Source organism: Rhinolophus ferrumequinum, chromosome 22 (assembly GCF_004115265.2).
Source record: "Rhinolophus ferrumequinum isolate MPI-CBG mRhiFer1 chromosome 22, mRhiFer1_v1.p, whole genome shotgun sequence".
Lineage (NCBI taxonomy): Eukaryota > Metazoa > Chordata > Mammalia > Chiroptera > Rhinolophidae > Rhinolophus > Rhinolophus ferrumequinum.
The window spans coordinates 20,532,390-20,551,503 of NC_046305.1; positions in this window are offsets into that span (position 1 = coordinate 20,532,390).

Genomic DNA, 19,114 nt, shown 5'->3' on the forward strand with positions numbered 1-19,114 from the left:
CACCAAGATGGTATACATGAACAGATTTTACCAGACCGATGTAGTCACTGTTTGGCCACTTGAGGGAGCGTTCAACATAGAAAAGATGGCACCCTCCTGTAGGCTACATGCAAGGTAGGCTCCACACAGCGATAATGGCTGTTGTCCCTCCAGCCCTTGCTCCATAGCCACACAACTCAATTTTTCCCCGATATGTCTCTGGTGCCTCTCAAGTTGCCGCCCCTCTACTGGAGACTAGGTGAGTGTTTTCAAGTGAGTGTGTGGGTGCTTTAAAAGGGCATCTGGGTTTCCAGCCACCTTCTGTCTCACCTGTACAGGCAGACAGAGTCCTTGCTGATTTTCACTGTCAGATGTTGTGGGAACTCCTCTTCTCGGCACAGGACCCTGGGCTGCAGAGCCCAGTGTGGGCTGGGGCCCTTTCCTCTTCCAGGGGGACCTCTGCCACCAAGGTGTCCCTCCTGGTGTTCAACCACTATCTGTGGGTTTGGGGTCAGCCCGTTTCACGTCTTCGCTCCTCGTACCAGTCTAGATGTGGCCTCTTCTTTATATCCTTAGTTATAGGGGTTCTATTCAGCTAGTCTTCAGATGGTTCTTGAGGTTGATTGTTCTATAATTTATTTGTAATTTTGGTGTGATCCTGGGATGCAGTAGGCATATCGTTTACCTAATCTGCCATCTTGGACCCAAATCCCTTACTGTCATTTTTAAACACACTGGAAAAGAATAACAGTAGATAGTGGGATACAAATGACCTGTCTTCCTTTTTAATATTTTGGTAAATTTTCCATTATTAATATGTTTTAGTTAGTAGAGAAGTAAAAAGTATAAGAACTTTTCTGAAAGTAAAAAGTATAAGAACTTTTCTGAATGTATATGTAACACACACACACACACACACACACACACATACACACACCCACACACACACACAGGTTTGAAAAATGGAAGATCATATGTTCAGACACCCAAGAATGCAAACCACGTTTCCCCTCAGCCTGGGACCTTTCTGAAGGTAAAACCCACTTGACTTCCTCTCTTTATTTTATCCTTGCGCCCTTCTCTCCCCATTTCAGCCAGCACTCTTTTAGTTCCAAGTGACAGAAAATGCAACTGAAATTAATGTAGGCAAAAAAGGAAATGCAGATGCTTATATAGCTTGACAATTTCAGGCACGGAAACCCTCAGAGCTCAACGGATGTCCTCAGGAATTTAGGACATCTTTCTCTGTCCCTTGCCTTGGCTCTCCTCCCATGATGGCAAGATGCCCACCAGAAGACCCGGGTTCATATGTTCTACCAGAGAGTTTTTTCCCCACACTGGTTCCAGCAAAAGTCTTGACACAGATTCCTACACTGATTGCTATGGCCAGGGTTCGGGGGGTGGGGTGAAATCTCTTACTGGCCAGACCTGGGTCAGGTGCTTACTTTTGGTGATGTGAGCTACAGGAATCTTATAAACTACAGGTGGGTGGGCCAGAATAAGGGAGGAGGGATGATGAGCAGACAAAACAAAAGGTGACGACCACACCCTGAGCATCAAGATCTGCCCACAGTAGGTGCTCAAGCCTTAGTGCTGACTGGTTGAGCTCCAGCTGGAACCAATAGGCTCATCTGAACATTCAGAGAGAGGGATTCTGGGTCCATGCATGTCCCAGAAGGTCACAAGGAGGTAGAGAGTGATGTTTCCCTGGTTGCATGAAAATTGCCCTTGAGCTTATCCAAACACTGTATGCCTAGGAGGCTGAGCTTGATAACTGGTAGAACTGGGGCCCAGACCGGCTAAGCCAGCCTCTCAGGATGCCTGGGAGCACCTGGTGCTCTGCTCCCCTTCCAGCAGGCCTGGCGCATGGGCCACAGGTGCTCAGTGAGTGCTGATCAAGCTCTAAGTGATCAAACTTCTTACGAGGCATGGTGAGAGTATAAGATCAAAGGAAAGCATGGCTTGTGGGTTTGGGAAGCTCCCAGCCTGATGGGAGAAATGTAGCAAAATAAGACTTATTCTGTACTTTGGGGCATCAGACTGATGTGTCAGCTTCTGTCAGGGTCAATATGCTAACCACTTCTGTACCAGGGGCTGGGCTTGCCCCACCCCGTCTTTGCTTCCCTTGACCATCTGTTACCTCTGCCTCCTGTGGTCCCAGCTTGTTTTGACCACATCGCCTGCCCGGTTCTCTACCCACTGCAAGCAGGAGTCCCAGCACAGTGCCTGCTTCTGATGAGAAAACCCCCCCTTCTCACCCTGGCCTAGTGCCTGAAAGTTACCATCTGGCAAGGTTGGTACAGGTTCTTTGGCCAAATTTCTACCAGAGGGAAAGGCCTCAGGAAGCCTGAGCTTAAAATGAGGAGTAAGACTGGTTCCCACAAGGGCCTGTTCAGTGGGTTTTCTGCAGGCGTCTCCCTTTCCAAACCCTCATTGCAAAGGCTGGGGAAGGCAGGTAAGGGAGAAAGTGACAGCTATGCCAAAAGTCAGGAAGTGAGAGGAGCTGGAGGCAAGAACTTGAGACGCCAAAGCTGAGAAGCCCATGAGCTGGCTGGGCAGATAGGGGGCTATCAAGTCACACCCAGCTTGACAATTCCCTAGGAGCTTCCGGGAGAAACCAGCCCGGCGCTGTCTGGACCAGCAGCTGGCAGTGAGCTCACAGGGCCTGCTGAGGCCGTCTGGGCAAGCCAGCCTCCTCCTCCCTTGCAGCACGTTCCTCCCTTACGCTCTCCGCTTCCATTCCTCCGCTTCCTCTCCTATGTCGGCCTCATGTCACACAGTCTAAGGAAGGCGGGGTGCACAACTAAGCCTGGGTGCACAACTGCCAGTGCCTGGTGTTTCGGATGCCGTGGACAGTTCCCACAGGGGTCCTTCTTGATCTTTCTGCTGCCATGAGAAGATGGATGGTCCTGTTCCAGGCACGTTCTTAATAAACATGCAATGAATGAATGGATTAGTGAATCAACATCTGATTTAAACCCTATAGCAGCCTTTATAGGTAGCTCAGGTAGTTACTATAAGTGTCATTTGCTGCTGGGGAAACTGAGATGAGACACCGAAAAATTATACACCATCCCATTCGTATGCAGTGATCAAGCGGGGTCAGAACCCTGTTCTCCCAGCACCCACAACCCCAGTCCCGATCCTAATGCCCACCGCCTGTCCCTTTCACCCCCCTGCACCCTCTCAGCCACTCCTTGGGGTTCAGCGGTTCAGATGGGGGAAGGCACAGGGGTCATGGGGGCAGATTTGCACCCCGCTGGCTCTGGACTGTGGGGACAGTCAGTCTGAGCTGCTATCTCTGCTGTGATGGCCTCATCCCTGGGACCACAGTATTCTGGGGCTCCTGCCCCACGTCACTCCACTCCACTCAAAGCAGAAACAGCAGCCGGGGTCAACACGCCCGATGAAGTCACATCAGAGCCTCCACTGCACTTTAAGTGAAACCTGCTGAATATGGGTAGTGACTTTTGACCTGCTGGCAGATAGGTCCCTGCTTAAATGTTTCGTGACCTCCTTGACCTCATGACTGAGGAACCAGAGAAAGTAGAATTCCCCAGGATTTGGAGGTGGGAGGCACTGGAATTCTTGAACATCTTCACTGGTGGTCTTATGGCCGCACAGCTGAATGGGGGGCCCTCTCCTGGCACCAAGAAGGCTTTAACCTTGTGAGTGGTCTCTCAAAAGCCTACTGCCAGCCCCTTCGGCTTGAGGTCCTGAGCCTGGTGGAGGAAGGGGAACAATGATTTACATTGTATAAGTCACATGCTTTTATCGTCAGCTATTATAATTATCTGATCTTTTCCAGGACAATGTTTTGGGGGAGCAGGGCTGGTGCAGGACTGACGGGGCATGACTAGAGCTGCTAACCACATGTGGCTATTTAGATTTAAATTCATAAAAATGAAATAAAAAATTCCTCAGTTGTACATTTTGAGCATTTGGAGTGCTAAAAACCTACTCTATGGGACAGCGCAGATAGAGGACATTTCCACCGTTCCAGACAAGGCGGGGCAAGAAGCTGGCCTTCCCCACCTCCTGTCTTTGGCTCCCTGGATAACCTCACAGGCCACTTTTTGAAATCAGGAGTGCCCAGGGCAGGGGGTGGCATGTTGGGGGATAAAGCTAAGCGGGTCTGGTCATCTCAGCGGAGAGGGTTTGTGGTTTGTGGGAAGGTGCCAGCTTCTCACGGTCCCACCTCCCCAGGCTGACTGGGCGTGGCCAGGCACTGAGGAGCAGGACCTAGGGCAGGAGGTGTGTGCAAAGGATGCTGACGGCGAGCAAGGTGGCCGGTTGCTGGGGGCGGGGGGAGGGCAGGGCTGGCGGAGCCGGCGAGGCCACAATGACGCCCCCTGGCAGAGCACAGCGCAGAGCAACGAGAGCCCATGGAGGCCCACCTGCCTCCCGCTCTTCCTGGGGGGGTGGGGGGGTCGCACCTCACTGTGTGCCTCACTGACCGCCTTAACCCGGTGGTTAATTATTAATTTCTCGTCCCAGCATGAAGCGAACGTTCCACACCACAAGGCCCTTTCGCATAATTGACTAATTTCAGCTTCCCCATTTTCCAGATGAATAACCTCAGAGAGCTGAGGTGAGGTGCCTAAGGTATCACCGCTCAACAACAGAGCAGGGAATGAAACCAGGCCTTTCAGACACAGGCCCAACGTGCTTGAGTTCCCCACAGTTGCCCAACCCCAGGCTACCAAGTTAACAGCTACATGAGTAGAGGAAATAAGGGCTGGCCCTGCTAAGGACGGATGTCAAGCTATCAGGGATAATAGTTCATGTTATCCTATGCTCCTTGGGGCAGAAAGCAATTGTTAAGTGAGGCACCCCGTTCAAGAAGCCAGTCTCCTGACTTGAGAACCATTCCATCTCTAGCTAAGACTTCAAGGCATTGGTTCCTGGGCCTTTGCCTTATGGGGGTGGAAAGACCAGGGAAGGAACTTATTCGCAAAAATGAGGATAAAAATATTCTGAAACGAAGCTGGAAGTTTCAGGAAACAAGATTAGATTTTCCTGTTTCTAGGGTAAAATAAGGCACGCAGGTGCCTGCACACTCCGGGGCAAGGACAGGGCCCCTTAGCTTCTATGTGGGCGGTGCGCCGCTGACATCATCCTGGACCTGTGAGCACGACGGGGGCCTAGGCTCACAGGGAGCCCAAGGTTCGTTCCCCTCCTCACCACGAGATGTCGCTGTTGCTCACAATTAGAGGGCACTGAGCTGGACCAACTCCTAATCAAACTTACCGAATCAGAAACTGGGGGATGGGCCCAGCGATCTGTTTTTAACATGCCCTCCAGGGGATTCTGATGCTAGTTTGAAAACCACTGATATAGGTCGTCCTGCAGGCCCCGCTGCCCCCAGGGTCTTACCTGTGCAGGTGGTCAGAGGAACTCACTGTCACCCACTTGGAATTCCCACTGCTACCTAACTTGGGCAGGACCTACATACTCAGAGCTTCCACATTTTCCTTGCAAAATGGAAGTAGTAGTAGTACCCACCAGTAGACAGAGTTGTTACGACAACGTTACTGTGCTGTAAGGGTGTGTCATGGCTGATGCTGTTTTATTCCCAGTATGACAAGCTCTAAACTGAGTTGAAATGCAGCTCATTCTGAGGGTTCCATGCGCTCACTTTTCTTGCTGCCATCACTCCTGTTCCTCTGCACCTAGAATCACCATTCAGACACCCTGGGGAAGCCACGTTCAATACAGCATACAGTCCAATAACAATAGCTCAACTTTCCTTGAGCACTCACCATGCTCTAGACCCCGAGTTATCTGTTTCATGTATTTTATTTTATGTAATTCTTACACAACCCCTATGCAATAGGTGCTATGAAAAATGCTGATAAGGAAACGAAGGCACAGAGAGATTAAATAATTTTCCCCAAATCATGTAGCTAGCAAGTGATAGGGCTGGATTTGAACTCAGGCAGACCCATGCTCTCAACGGCTGCACCATTCTGCCCCCAATGCAGGCTTCCCAGGACCCCGTGTGGTGAGAAGCAGTGTGGACTAGTGGAAAGAGCACTGGGTTTGGATTCGGAGGCGTCACTTTACCATTTTCTAGCTCGGTGATCGTGGGTGAATCATTGAACCTCTCTGAAGTAGATTCAAAAGGGGCATCTTACATAATGCACAGAGTATCTGGCTCAATATATATTGTGTATTCAACAGTCTCCTCTCTCCTCATCGTTCTGTCCTCAGATCAGACAAAGGGCAAAACTCATGGCTCTATCCCCATAATGTCCCTGAAAGGCATGTGGCTGGAGTCAGGGCCAGGAGACAGCTCCAATCCTGGCTCTTGCTTACTGCATACTCCCCAGACAAGCATCACCCTTGCAGACAAGGGGTCACTGGTATTGGCTGTCACCTGTTTCCTGCCAGGTGGCCCTGGCCCTGAATTCCCCTGCAGCTGTCCAGGGAGGGGGTAGTAGATGGCTTTGTTTCTCCAGTTTCTCAGAAAGTCACTCAGCCCATTGACTGTCACTAGGGCAGGAGGCAGAGGTCTACCTCATGAGAACTGCCCTGCTGGCAAGTGAGTGTGGAACATGGAGGGATGCTGATCAAAGGGTAGATCCTCTTCTGGCTCTTACTAGACATTTCACTTTGAATAGGTCCCACTGACAAGCCTCAGTTTCTCATTACAGAACTAGCCTTGTGAATGCCTGGAGAAAGGGTGCCCCAGGCTACGGGAACAGCAAGAGTGGAGGCCCTGAGGTGGAATCACTCTTGGCAAATTGCAGGGGCAGGGAGAGACCAGTGAGGCTGGGTGAGAGAGCATCCAGGGGCATCTGAGGGGTTTCTCCCTCCTTAGACAAAAATAAAACAAGCCTCTCCCTCAGCTTCCTCATCCCCCACCTCCTCTTGCTTATTTTGGAATTCTCTGTTTCCTGACTTCCACCCCACAAGCGCCTCCATGGAACTAAGTCCCAGTGTGCCCAGGAAAGTTACAAGCGAGTGGCCCAGTCATCTTCGCCTTGGAGCAGGGAGGTGAGCTGACCTTGTTTCAGACGGACTTTCTGCCCCGGTCTGGCCCAACTGCTAATCTCCAGGCAGCCCCTGGCTTCTTCCTGTCCAATTCTACTTTCTGTATTTTTGTTTAGAAAGGTTGTGTGGCAGGTGGGGCAGTCCCCTGGGAGGAGGGGGCTTGGGGAGACATGAGCCTCTTCTCATCTCCTCCCCCGGTCCCTGGGTCCGAGCCATGGCCCTCAGTATTTGCTCTACTGGGAATATATGTTTTGCGATGAGAGTAGGGTGGGGGGAGGCATGCTGCTGACATGACAGTCCTGTGGCTCACATGACAGTCCCCAACTGCGTTAGTGTTCTATTGCAGTGTAATAATAGTACCACAAACTTAGCAGCTCCAAACAACACACATTTATTATCTCACAGCTTCTGTAGGTCAGGAGTCTGGATACAGCTTAGCTGGGTCCGCTGCTTAGGGTCTCAAGGCTGCCGTTGATTCAATAGCACCATCCAGTCTATAGGCCCCAGCAATCTTCGATGGTTTCCTTACTATGTCATATGAGAAGTCCTAGGTTTATCTTGTACATTTCTTGCCCAGACCTGGAATCAGCCTCTTCTCCAAGAAGCCCTCATGAGTTTGGAGGATAAGTGGCATTTCAGGACCACAGGCTGGGCCTTAGCATCCATTTTTTAAAAATAGAATTTGATCTTGTATTGTATGCATTTATAAATATATAAAAGTAAATCATTTCATTAACCAACATATTTGTAGTGCCCACTACAAACTACATCAGGCAGTTTCTGGAAAAAGGTGGATTATAAATAAGCATAATTGATACCACCAAATTTCAGGACCCCAAGGAAGTGGAAGAAGCCGTGCGAGGGCATCTGTGCACTGAGACCTCAGCGAATCCTTGGGGACAGAGTAGCTCTGCAAATGGTGGGTAGAATAACCTGGTCTCCCAGCTGGAGCCCAAAGCTTGAATGTCTCAGTGTCTATTTGGCTGATGAGGGAGAGAGGTTTGAGTGCAGGATGACGCCAGATAATGAGGGCAGGCGACTCTTGTTGCTATGTTTGCCAGCTCAGGTGGCCCTGGGGACTAAGGGCGGGCAGGAGGAGCACAGCTGAGCAGCTTTTCTAGGTACCCCCTCAGGTGTAGCACCTGACTTCTGCATAAACAGGTAGGAATCTCAGGGGCCAGCAGAGAATTCTGGGCACTGCAATTGACCCTACTCTGCCCCTGGCCCATCAGACAAGGGAGCTGGGGGTGGTTGAGTTTGCCCCAGTGAACAAGCACTGAGGAAGAGGTATGGAGGGTAGGAGGTGAAGCACCAGTAGGAGCCCTGGGGGCCACCCACTGGGCAGTTCTGTGGACCACAGGGCTCCAGGTCAGGGCACATGGGGTGGGCTGTATGCCCAGTGTTGGCTCCACTTCTCAAAAGATGTGGGAATGTGACCCCAACCACTGATCCAGGCTCCATAAGAACCAGGCCCCTTCCCCGATCCATCAGCCTGAGGGCCTCCGACTGTGCAGCCATCACCAGAATTATGGGCGATAACTCTGGCCTTCGTGTAACACAAAAGGCATGGCCTTTACAGTCTGCCGTTTGAGCACTAAAACGTTCAGCGATTGGCCCCTGAGCCTCAGTTTTCCCCTGGAACAATGGGGATCCTAAGAATGCCATCATGAGGCTGCTGTGAGAATTAGATGGGTTGATGTGTCAGAGGCATTTACAGAGGGTCCGGCGTGTGGCAGGGTCGCACAGAGGAGGAGGCTCTCTCCTGTCATAGAGAAATGGAGTACCTGTGTGACCGGCGCAGGTCTCTGGCAAGGCTTATACACTCAGACACCTCCGGGAACCAGGCAACTACCCCACAAGTGTAAAGCAGCAGCTTTGGGAAGATAAGGATGGGACAGAGAGGAGAGAGAGTGCCAAAGGCTTCCGAGATGTGGCTGTCAGCTTTACCCTCTGTCACCATGTTTACAGCTGGATTTGCATAAGCAAACAAGGGCCAGAGTGATGGTCTCCCCAAAATTCAGGAAGACCCTGAGAGTGAGCCCAAGCCTCTACTACCCCATGTCTCACAGAGCACCCAGGTCAGACCCTGAAAACAGCATTTGTCTAGCCAGGAATCAAAGCCTCTCTCCAGATACACTGCCTGGGGCCTCAGGACTTGGTCTGGGAGTTCTGTGGGGGTGAGGATTCTCGGCAGGACAAGATGGGACCCTGGCTGAGTCCTTCTCCACAGCCAGAAGCTTGCCCCAAGGGACAGGTCTGGGTCTGTTTCAGTGACACCTTGTCCTGGGGGCTCCTGCGGAGTCTGGATGAAGGGACAGAAGAATGAGGAAGCTGGTTCACCTCCCTGCTGCCTACCCTGGAGGTAAGTTTTGTGCTGTTGGGGTGTCTTTTGGGGCTATCTCCCTTTAGAGAGAGCTAAGGAGACGGGGGCCATGAGCTCGGCCCCTGAATGTGCCAGTGCAGTGACACAGAGAAACTGACGCTAGGGCCACACAAATCTGGGACGAGCTGCTGTTTATTGAGGGGCTGTTCTGAGCAGGATCCTAGACAAGATGCTTTATGTACATATTTCCTTTGATCTTCACAGCAACTCTACAAGGAAGGTGTTAGCTCCAAATTATAGCTGAGGCTCAGAAACGTTGGGGCACAAAGCTCGGGTCACACAGCAAACAAGTGATGTGTCTAGATTTGAAAGCAGAGAGATAGGTCTTTGAAGAGCCCCCACTCTTCATGAGGAAGGCCCTCTGCCTCGAGGCTGAGCTCCCATGACGATGAGATGGTTGTATCCCACTCATCCCACCTACTAGGAAGCAATTGGTTACTGAGGCTCACCAAACTCAGAGGGTAAATCCTAAGATTTCTACACAGCCGCTGGCACACACGAATCTACCTCCCCACCTCACTGGGCTCTGGTGAGGGAGGGTCAGTATTTGTTAATACAAGGAGACAAAGGACGTGAAATTGTTTTGTAAATTGTCAGGTGTTAAGCAAACGCAAGATGATTGCAACACAGTTTCCCTCATGGGCATATTGACTCTATCAATGGATTATGAGATTGGATTCCAGGTTCAGTATTTCCTTGGGTAAGTCATTAAACAGATTGGTCAAGTTCCATAATTCTGGTTTTATACAACTTGTTTTCACCCAGTGCAGTGTAGACCAAGTAGTTTGTAGTTATACACTCCTGATGAGATGTTTCCCAGCCTTAGATCCAAGGAGAGGCTTTTGTCCTTACAGATTTGACTATTATGTGCATGGCCTTTTTAGCCTGTTAAGAAAACCAAGATCGGCAGGGAGTCTGAATTCTACCACCCTTTGAAGAAATGTGCAAGTTCAAAAGAAGCTCTATACTATTCTCTGAGCTTCACCTACATCAAGAAAATGTATGAACTCAAGGGAAATAGAGAAGCTGCTGGCTAGAAAATAAATGAACAAACTTCTCTTTTCCTTGGAGAATCCCTTTTTTTGTATTACAGTCTGGTTTTAAATAGGCAATGTAACAGCAATTTGAACATGTTGAAAAGAATCCAGCACATGTACAGTCATTTTCTTCAAAAAGCTAATTGCACGCGACACCAATGGTTTCTGTGCACTCGACCTCCCTGCCTTTGTCCAGAGGCATGACCACTGTGGTGGGTTCTGCTGTTTCCCACTGGAAGGGAGGCTGGAAGCAAGTTTTATGACAATTACTGTCATTACTTCATCATGGCTGGATGAAGTCTAGGATATGGATGTCCCAGGATTCATAAGTGGCTGCTCCATTGTTGGACAGCTTGACTGCTTCTGGAACATGTCAGAGCAAGTTTCTGAATCTTAGGTTCTCAATTCCTGTTTCCAACTTCCTACCTGAGGCTTCCAGAGACCCCAGGCATCGGCAGCTTTCACAAGGTGCTGAGCTTCCACTCAGGAGCGAAAGGGGTCTCTTGCCCCAGTAAGAAGTATGCTACTGCCCACACTGGGGGCAGCCTACTCTGCTTCTATGTGTTTGGTTGGATGGCTCTGTTCTTTCGTCTTCCTTGACTGGTGGTTTGGCAGAAGGAGGTTAAGGGCCTTTGGTTTATCTTCTGGGACAACAACCAAGGGCACTGGTGAAAGAAACCCTGGAGAGCCTGCTGCTGCCTTCTGGAAGTTTCCAACAGTCAGTACAGGATCTCACACAAGACAGGTGCTTTGCCTTGGCTCCTGATTTCACCCCCAGATTTCAGATCCAGTCCTCACCCCTCCTGTCCTTGGGGGTCTCTCCTTGATCATCCTACCAAGTACATCTATCATTTGGAAGACTGCTGAAACGCCTCCTCTTCCAAGCAGCCTCCAGGGTTGTGAGAAGAGTAAGTAACATGGAATTCCACTCAATGCACATACCACCTCAGCATCCCCTCCAGATTAAAGCACTTGCCACACACAGAAAATCAGATATGCTTGATGTTCATGACAAAGGCTTAGGGTACACAAGCCCAAGGGCTCCTGTCTGGTATGTGGTGCCACAGAGGCAGCAGTGGGCCGGCAGTGGTTTGGAAGAACATTGGTTATCAGCCTGGCTTTGCTACTCACTTGCTGTGCTGTATGAGCAAGGTGCTTGCCCTTTCTGAACTCTCAGCCAGTGTGGGAATAAAGGGCATCCAGACTCCTTGCTGCTCTGGCATTCTGGGATCCTTAGTAGAGCAATGCAGGGACAGGAGAAAGGTGTGTATGGTATGGGACACAGAGTGGAAGCCGGGAGGCCACGGGACTGCTCTCAGGGCATCTCTGGATCTCTGCAGTGCCCCCAGCCCATCAGCACACAGCTTTGTCCCCTCCTCTGGCTGGGAAGCTCCTGGGGCACAGAAGAGCCTGACTTCTGTACCTCCAGCCTTGGCACCAAGCCCTGGGCTGGCAGAAAGTGTGTGCCTAGTAAACCTTTGTTGGGGAAATGAATGTGGGCTGGAGAGAGCAGGGAGCGGGGTGTGGCGAATGACAGACAGAGCACTTAGAGTTCCTGGAAGGCTCCAGTGAATTCTAGCCGTTTATGATTCCATCAGAGAACATCTTGGCAGAGAGGCTTCCAGAAAGTATTGTTCTCAGCCCTTCCAGAGCAATAGCAAGGCATCCACTCTCACTTGGAGGGAAGGATTGAATTCAATCAGCCATGCTCTTGACCTTGGCATGTCTTCTCTATAAAAAGCTGCTGTGGGAAGAGACATTGCTGCAGCAGGAACCCCAAGGAGGACAGCAGCACTCAGAGCCTCGGGCCTCAACGCTGTGGCCCAGCTCTCAGCATCAGCGAATGTATGAGCCCCGCCCTCAGGGAGGTGGCTTCTGAGAGAGGTGGCCTGCCTATGTGGGGGAAGGGTGTCCAGGAGTGACAAGGCGGGAGCCAGCAGGGCAGAGGACCCAGAGGTCAGAAAGGTGGGACCTGGTGGTGGCTGGAGAGAGGGGCTGAGAAGAGTCAGTGTCCGCTGAGAATCGTCAGCGTTTGCAGTCTGCAGTCTGCAGTGAAAAACCCTGATTCGTCTTGTCTACAAAACCTCTAGTAAACTCTGGTTTAGGGGATGCTTCTTCCTGGAGCTGGAGGAGGCACTGAGTCCTGTGTTAAGCGTTGTGACGAGCAAGAAAAACTCTGCATGCTGGGGTGGGAGCCCCGGGGGTGCTGGTACCCCCATGGTCTGATGGCAGTGTCCCCCAGTGCCCTGCTCGTTGCTAGTGGCTCCTCCGGGGCATCATTTGACTTGACCTCTTGGTAGTATTAAATGTCACAGACCACCCCACATTCTTGCTTTTTTCTCCCCGACTTTCCTAGAAGCAGAGCCCTGGTCAAGGACTGGGGTGCAGACCCTAGGACTTGGGAAGTGACCAGGAAGCAGGAGTGAAGGCACAAAGAGAGTGCGACAGCTAGGAGGACAACCAGCACAAAAGGGCGTGTGTTATCAAGGTCATTGCTGAGGGCAACAGGGTACGATTCCCTGGGGATCTCCTGGGAATTGTAACAACATGCCTTCTAGAACTGTCCACCTGATGGACAGGAGTCTGGAGCATTTATTGGCTGGCTCCCATCCCCCTTTGGCTGATGATTGTCCCCAGGGATACTGACTGCCCCACACTTGCAGACAGCACTGTACGTGGGCCCAGTGGGCTTCCTCGGCCTCAGGGATCGTGAGCTTGAGCTGGGATGTCTGTCAATTAAAGGAAACTGAGCTCAAACAGAGCTGTCCTGAAAGTGGAGGAGAGAAAAGGGATATACTGGGGGCACTGGGGGCATGGCTGCTATCCCCACCCACCTTTCCTCAGTTTCTCTGGGGTGACTTCTGCCCTGTGGTTGATAAACATCTGCTAACTCTGCTTGATCGCTACTCCCTGTTCCAATGCTCATGTACTGCTTGTTTAATACAGCCTAGAATTTTGCCAGGGCCCCAGATCCTATGTGATGTCAGTTTGCTCACCTCTGCCCAAGGTTGAACCTCTACCCCGACCCCGATGATCTCCAGATCTGTGTCTTTAGCCAAACCCTTCCTTCTGCATGTGGAGCTGCTCACAGGACGTCTCCTCCCGGAGCCATAAAGACTCCTCTACCTCCACACAGCCGAAGCCGAGTCCGATTTCCCCTCCAGTCTGCTTCTCCCCCTGGATGCTGTGTCTCACCACCATCCACGTCAGAATCCCCAAACAATCCCACCCTTGCCCTCATTCTCCACGCCCAGTCTGAGCGGCCTCTGGGTGGTCAGGCAGCGTCACTCACTGCCAGGCTGCTGCCATTGCTCTGGACTCACCAACATTCTTCTTTGGGAACTGACTTCAGACTCTATTAGGGTCCACAGGCGCCATTCAGGTCCATGTGTGACAATTGGTTTCATCCCACACGGTCATGCCGTCTCCCACACCTTTCACTAGCACCTCCTCTTTCCCTTCCCAGCCGCAGGGAACCCTCTCCAGGGTCTCGCGTCGGTCCCTACCCAGAGGGCCGAAATCAGTTTGTGCCACTGCAGGTTTTGTTCTCTCTGATGCAACACCACACACTTGGCCCCTCTTCCCACTGATTTTTCATGACTCGGCCTCCTCCCAGAAACATTTCCAAGGAGAGCAGAAGGAGCTCCCTTGCTTTCTTAGGCCTATACTCCCCGGACCTTGATGCAGGACGCCAGGCTCCCAGGCTGCCCTCTAACTGCCCCCCTGACTCATTTCCCCTGGCAGGCGCGTACTCTGACATGCAGGTGACCTCGGCACCTCACAGTCCATTACTGCCTGGCTTCCATCTGTTGTCTGTGGCTCCTCGAGCCTGTGACAATTTATCTTTTGGGCCTCTTTCAGGTTCAGGAGAGCAGGGGACAGGTCTGTGTCATTTGCTTAGCACAGCTGTCACTGTCTTTAAATCATGTGCATGACAAACATGTATAGATGTTCCCCGACTTACAATGATTCAACTAACGGAGTTTCAACTTTATGATGGTGTGAGAGTGATATGCTCTCGGTAGAAACCGCACTTTGAATTTTGGATTTTGGTCTTTTCCCAGGCTAGTGTGATGTGTGGTAAAATGTGCTGTCGTGATGCTGCGCGGTGGCAGGGAGCCACAGCTCCCCGTCAGCCACGCGGTCACCAGGTGGACAAGCGACGCTCTGTAGGGCAGGCGTGTTAGGTGAGCTCGCCCAACTGTAGGCTAATGTAATGTTCTGAGCACGTTTCAGCAAGGCTAGGCCAAGCTATGGCGCTCAGTAGGTTACGTGTAGTAAACGCATTTTCGATTTACGATATTTTCAACTTACAATGGGTTTATTGGGACACAACCTCATCGTAAGTGGAGGAGCATCTGTATTTAGCAGGTGCTAGGGTTTGGCCTCCTTGCCCTTGAGTCTTGTTCTGCAAAGCTGCTGAACCAAGTGCTCAGGAAACAGCACGAAGCCCAGCTGACGCTCCTCACCTGCAGTAATGTTCTACAAGTTGCTACAAACACTGAATTAGCAAATAGTGAACCACTGCTCCTAGGGGAAATACACAATTAGGTTCCTGCAAGCCTCTGGTCATGATATTTTTGTCAACTGATCAATACCTAACCTTGTTTTGTGTGTGTTTCTGTTTAAAGACACCTTATTTATATATATTGTTGACTCATTAACATTGAGCTTACAGCCAACAGTGCTGTAACTCGTATTTGAACTAAGCTCATGCAACACACGTACTTTCTCCGTAAGGCACATCACAGCCTTCTCGTACTTAGGAACACTAGGCAGCCCTTCAGCACTACATTTGAGGGGCATTTTACACAGTGAAATCACCAACAGAAAGCACACAGTGCGAAAAGTGTGGCACTAGCTTGATCATGTAAAGGACACTTGTGTACAGTAAGAGAGCTGAAACACGACAACAGAGTGTCACCTTGATCAACCTTAGCTGGGAATATATGCTCGCTGGGCAAGTCACATTTTTCAAGGCTTTGTACATGTCTGGAATAACTGAAAAAGTGCCACAAGTATTGATTTGGGGATTACACATACAATTTAACAAGTAGGCAAATTTGCAAATATGGAATCCATGAATAATGAAGATGGACGGCATGTGCAGGAGTAAGAATGAAGCTTCTGAGAGTGAAGGGAGGGGAGCAGCTGGGGAGACAGCAACATTCACTGAGGGTTTGCCCCTGGAGCTAGACTTCGATGGATCAGTAAGACTTCCCCAGGTGGGAGGGCGTTGGGTCGGGGTGTGCGTCACGCATAGAGGCAGGAGGTGATGTGCGGTGAAGTCATTCATTTCTTTGGGATGAAGATGGAAAACCTGGGAGGGAACATATTAGGAAGAGCTCTGAGCTCCAGGAACTAAGAAAAGGGCAGAAATGTTCCACGTCTATCCCTTGTCGCTAGTTAGGGTAGTGCCAGTTGCTATCACAGAGAAACCCCAAGTCTTAGCAGCTCGATGTAATCAATTTCTTGCACATATGAGAATTCAACATGGGTGATTGGTGGGCGGCCTTCCACGTGCTAATTTAGAGACCGAGGCTCATTCAAAATTGTGGCTCCGCCATCCTCTAGGCCCCCAGAGCCCTTGCTGACCATCAGCAAGAGGGAAGAGATGGAAGGTGGGGAATTGACGGGGAGATTTTATAAGCCAGGCCTTGCGATGAAACACGATGTGAAAATGTGACCTGCCCAGTGAGCATATTCCCAGCTAAGGTCGAACAAGGTGACACTCTGTCATCGTGTTTCAGCTCTTCCACCCACATCCCGTCCACCCACAATCCTTCATCACATGGCCCTACCTAGAAGCGAAGGAAGCTGGGTAATGAAGTCTCTGGTTAGCTGCTTCCTTGAGAAATGTCCTCACTCGGGAAAAGGGGCATGAATCTTGGGTGGACTGGCTCTTTCTGCCACAGGCTCTCAGATCAGTCTGTCAAACCAATGGGCAGAACCTAAAAGAAGCCGATGGTGAATGAATTCTATAGAATGGGGCACCAAGGTGCTCCCTAGCACAGAGCAGATGGTCAATAAACACGGTGAATGCATGAATGAATGAATGAATGAGGAATGCATTTGTCTCTTTCCTTGCTTCCCTTTAGTTTAATGGATATACATTTTAAACAGAATAAGGCTAAATGGAGAAGAGAGGAAAGACGGAGAGAGAGGGGCGGCAGGGGTTCAAGCAAGCCAGCTGGGAGGAAGGTGAGCATTCTAATGTTTCCTGAAGTCAGGTTCAATGCTTCCTTTACCTGGGAGAGGAAATGTGGCCACAGGAGTGGAAAGAGGGCTACCCAGAGAGAAGAGGTGTGGGTCAGCGCAAGTCTGGTCTGTACCTTTGGATATCATGTCAGTTTAATTCAGTCTCATGCAGGATTTGAGCTACAGGGACCATCTGCAGGACTCCGAAAATCCAGTGCATGACCGAGTGGTTAGAAATAGTTTCGAATGGTCCCCACAGCCTGGAAAGAAGCCAGGGAGTAGGGAACAGGAGGAGCACCCGCATATGAGGATGCACAGCCTGACATCTGGGATCAGGGCTCTTCTTCAATGTCTCCCCAGTTTTAAATCCAGCCTTACATCCAAAAACTTCATAATTCCACATCTGCAATTTATTAATCAAATGCCATCTGTGAGGCAATGTCATGGGCCCCACTGCTGTTACTCCATTTGAAGGGTTGCTGCATATTTAACTACGTTTCAGCCACTTCCATTGATGCCAAAGGAGAGAAAAACCACCACGACCTCTGTCTGTAGTACAAATTCACACCCAGCGTGGATAATCACACCACAGGACAAGGCATCAAAATACATTAGCTGTCAACAAAAACAGCAAGTCCTCTTTGAGTTACTGTCAAGGCAGCAGGCAGGGCAGGGAAGGTGGATGGAGAGGCCCCCTCTCCTGGTTATTAGCATCACTGAAAAGGGCAAGGAAGGAGCCAGCTGGGTCTGCAGGGAGGATGTAAACACCTGGTCGTCTGTGAGTGTGTTCCCCAGAGTCACAGGTCAGGAGCCTGAAGCTCACATCTTCCTTGGCACATTGCTGCAACAGAAGCTTCCTTTAGATGGCTCAGAACGTTGACTCATAGGCTCTCCTTTATATTAGCTGTGTGTGCTTGACGGTGCATGGCAAGATAAATGCATGGCTATAGAAAAGAGATGAATTTTTTCCTTCTAACAGAATGGTCAGTAGTAGCTTGCACAGCCGTTAGCTCTGAACTCTAATACTGTCCCTGCTCCCCACTCTCTATTTGTCTGACGCAGCCTCCTGGAGGCTTGGCTGGGCAGTGTGGAGAGGGGAGGAGGGTGGGATCCCCCTTCTCAGCTGGCTCCTAGCATTGTGCCTGCATAGAAAAGTGCTGCAACATATATGTTGCCTGAAGGAGTGTGTAACTTGATCACTGGCCTCCTCTCCTTGTCACTTCGAGGAACTTTCCCAAAGGGAGGACAGAGTCTTCTAGTCCTGCCGCTCCCTTCCCCCCAGCATGGAAATTCCTTGGAATTTCTGCCTTTGGGGACATGCCAGGATGGCAGAGGGATGCTCAGAGGACTTACAGTTACCTGCTCTAGGTTGCTCGTGCTTTAGCTGGCCGTGGGGAGGAAGCCACTTCGGCACTGTGGGTCTGAGGAAGTGAGCTTCAGCGGCTCGAAATGTGTGTCTGTCATCCGATCAGCGACCCTCCCAACCTTTAGGACTGTTGTGCTGCAATAATATGACCTGGCTCCTGACTCAAGACCCCTGCGTGAGAAGATGACGAAGGAAGGAATTCAGGTGGCCCAATGGAACCAGCCATAGAACAAGCATGAAGTGGCATATCACCCAGGGAAAAAATAAAAACATGCAGGCAGACAGGTGGGCAAGCTGAGTCAGCTCATCAGATAGTTTAATTTCTGCTTTATTTTCAACACGATCGGGACTAGACTTGCCCAGAAGTCACTCCATCACCTGGTACCTGGTATAGCATCACCTGAGATCTATTATACTGCAGCTTAGGGCCCATTACAGTTCCCCCAGGCCCCTCACAGGGCAGCATACATCCGTTTCAGTGCCACCAAATGTCTGTTAGGTGCAAGCTGGCCCTCACGTGGCCATAGCCAGAATAGTCTGCAAATAACAGTGTGTCCAGAGCACAGAGACAGACAGAAGGCCCAGTTGTGACTGTGGGATGCCAGACAGCAACAGGAGGTCCCTGCCAGCCCCTGTGTGTCACCTCAAGTACCTCAAAGTCAGTAACCACAGTTCACGGTCCCTCTTCTCCCTGGATTACTTCCTCAGGCTCACCCCAACTCCAGAAAGTCAGAATAACTTTCTGTACTTGAGTTTGCCTTGAGGGAAGGAGAGAATTTTGATTAGCAAAGAGGAGGACAGGTAAGGGTGCGTGAGACTAGGGTAAAGACACGTCTTTTCAGGCCGCTGCCCTCGGCACCCAGAATCGCCCCTCTCCTGGTGGAGGGAGGAGGTGGGAAGAGGAGACCTCCAGCCAGGAACCACTCACCAAGTAGCTGGAAACATCTGCCCACAGCAGGTCCACCTAGGACTCTGCAGAGGGTGCAGTGAGGGGTCTTGCTTCCCGTTTGTGCCACCCTCACCTTAGCTGGGGGAGGAAGCGGCTGAGAAAGCCATCTGGAGGCAGGCCTCTCTCCCCCACTGGGTTTTCTCAGGTGTCTGCGTCATGTCAGAGGGCTCCCTCTAGAGATAATACAGCACGAGGTAAAAGAGGCT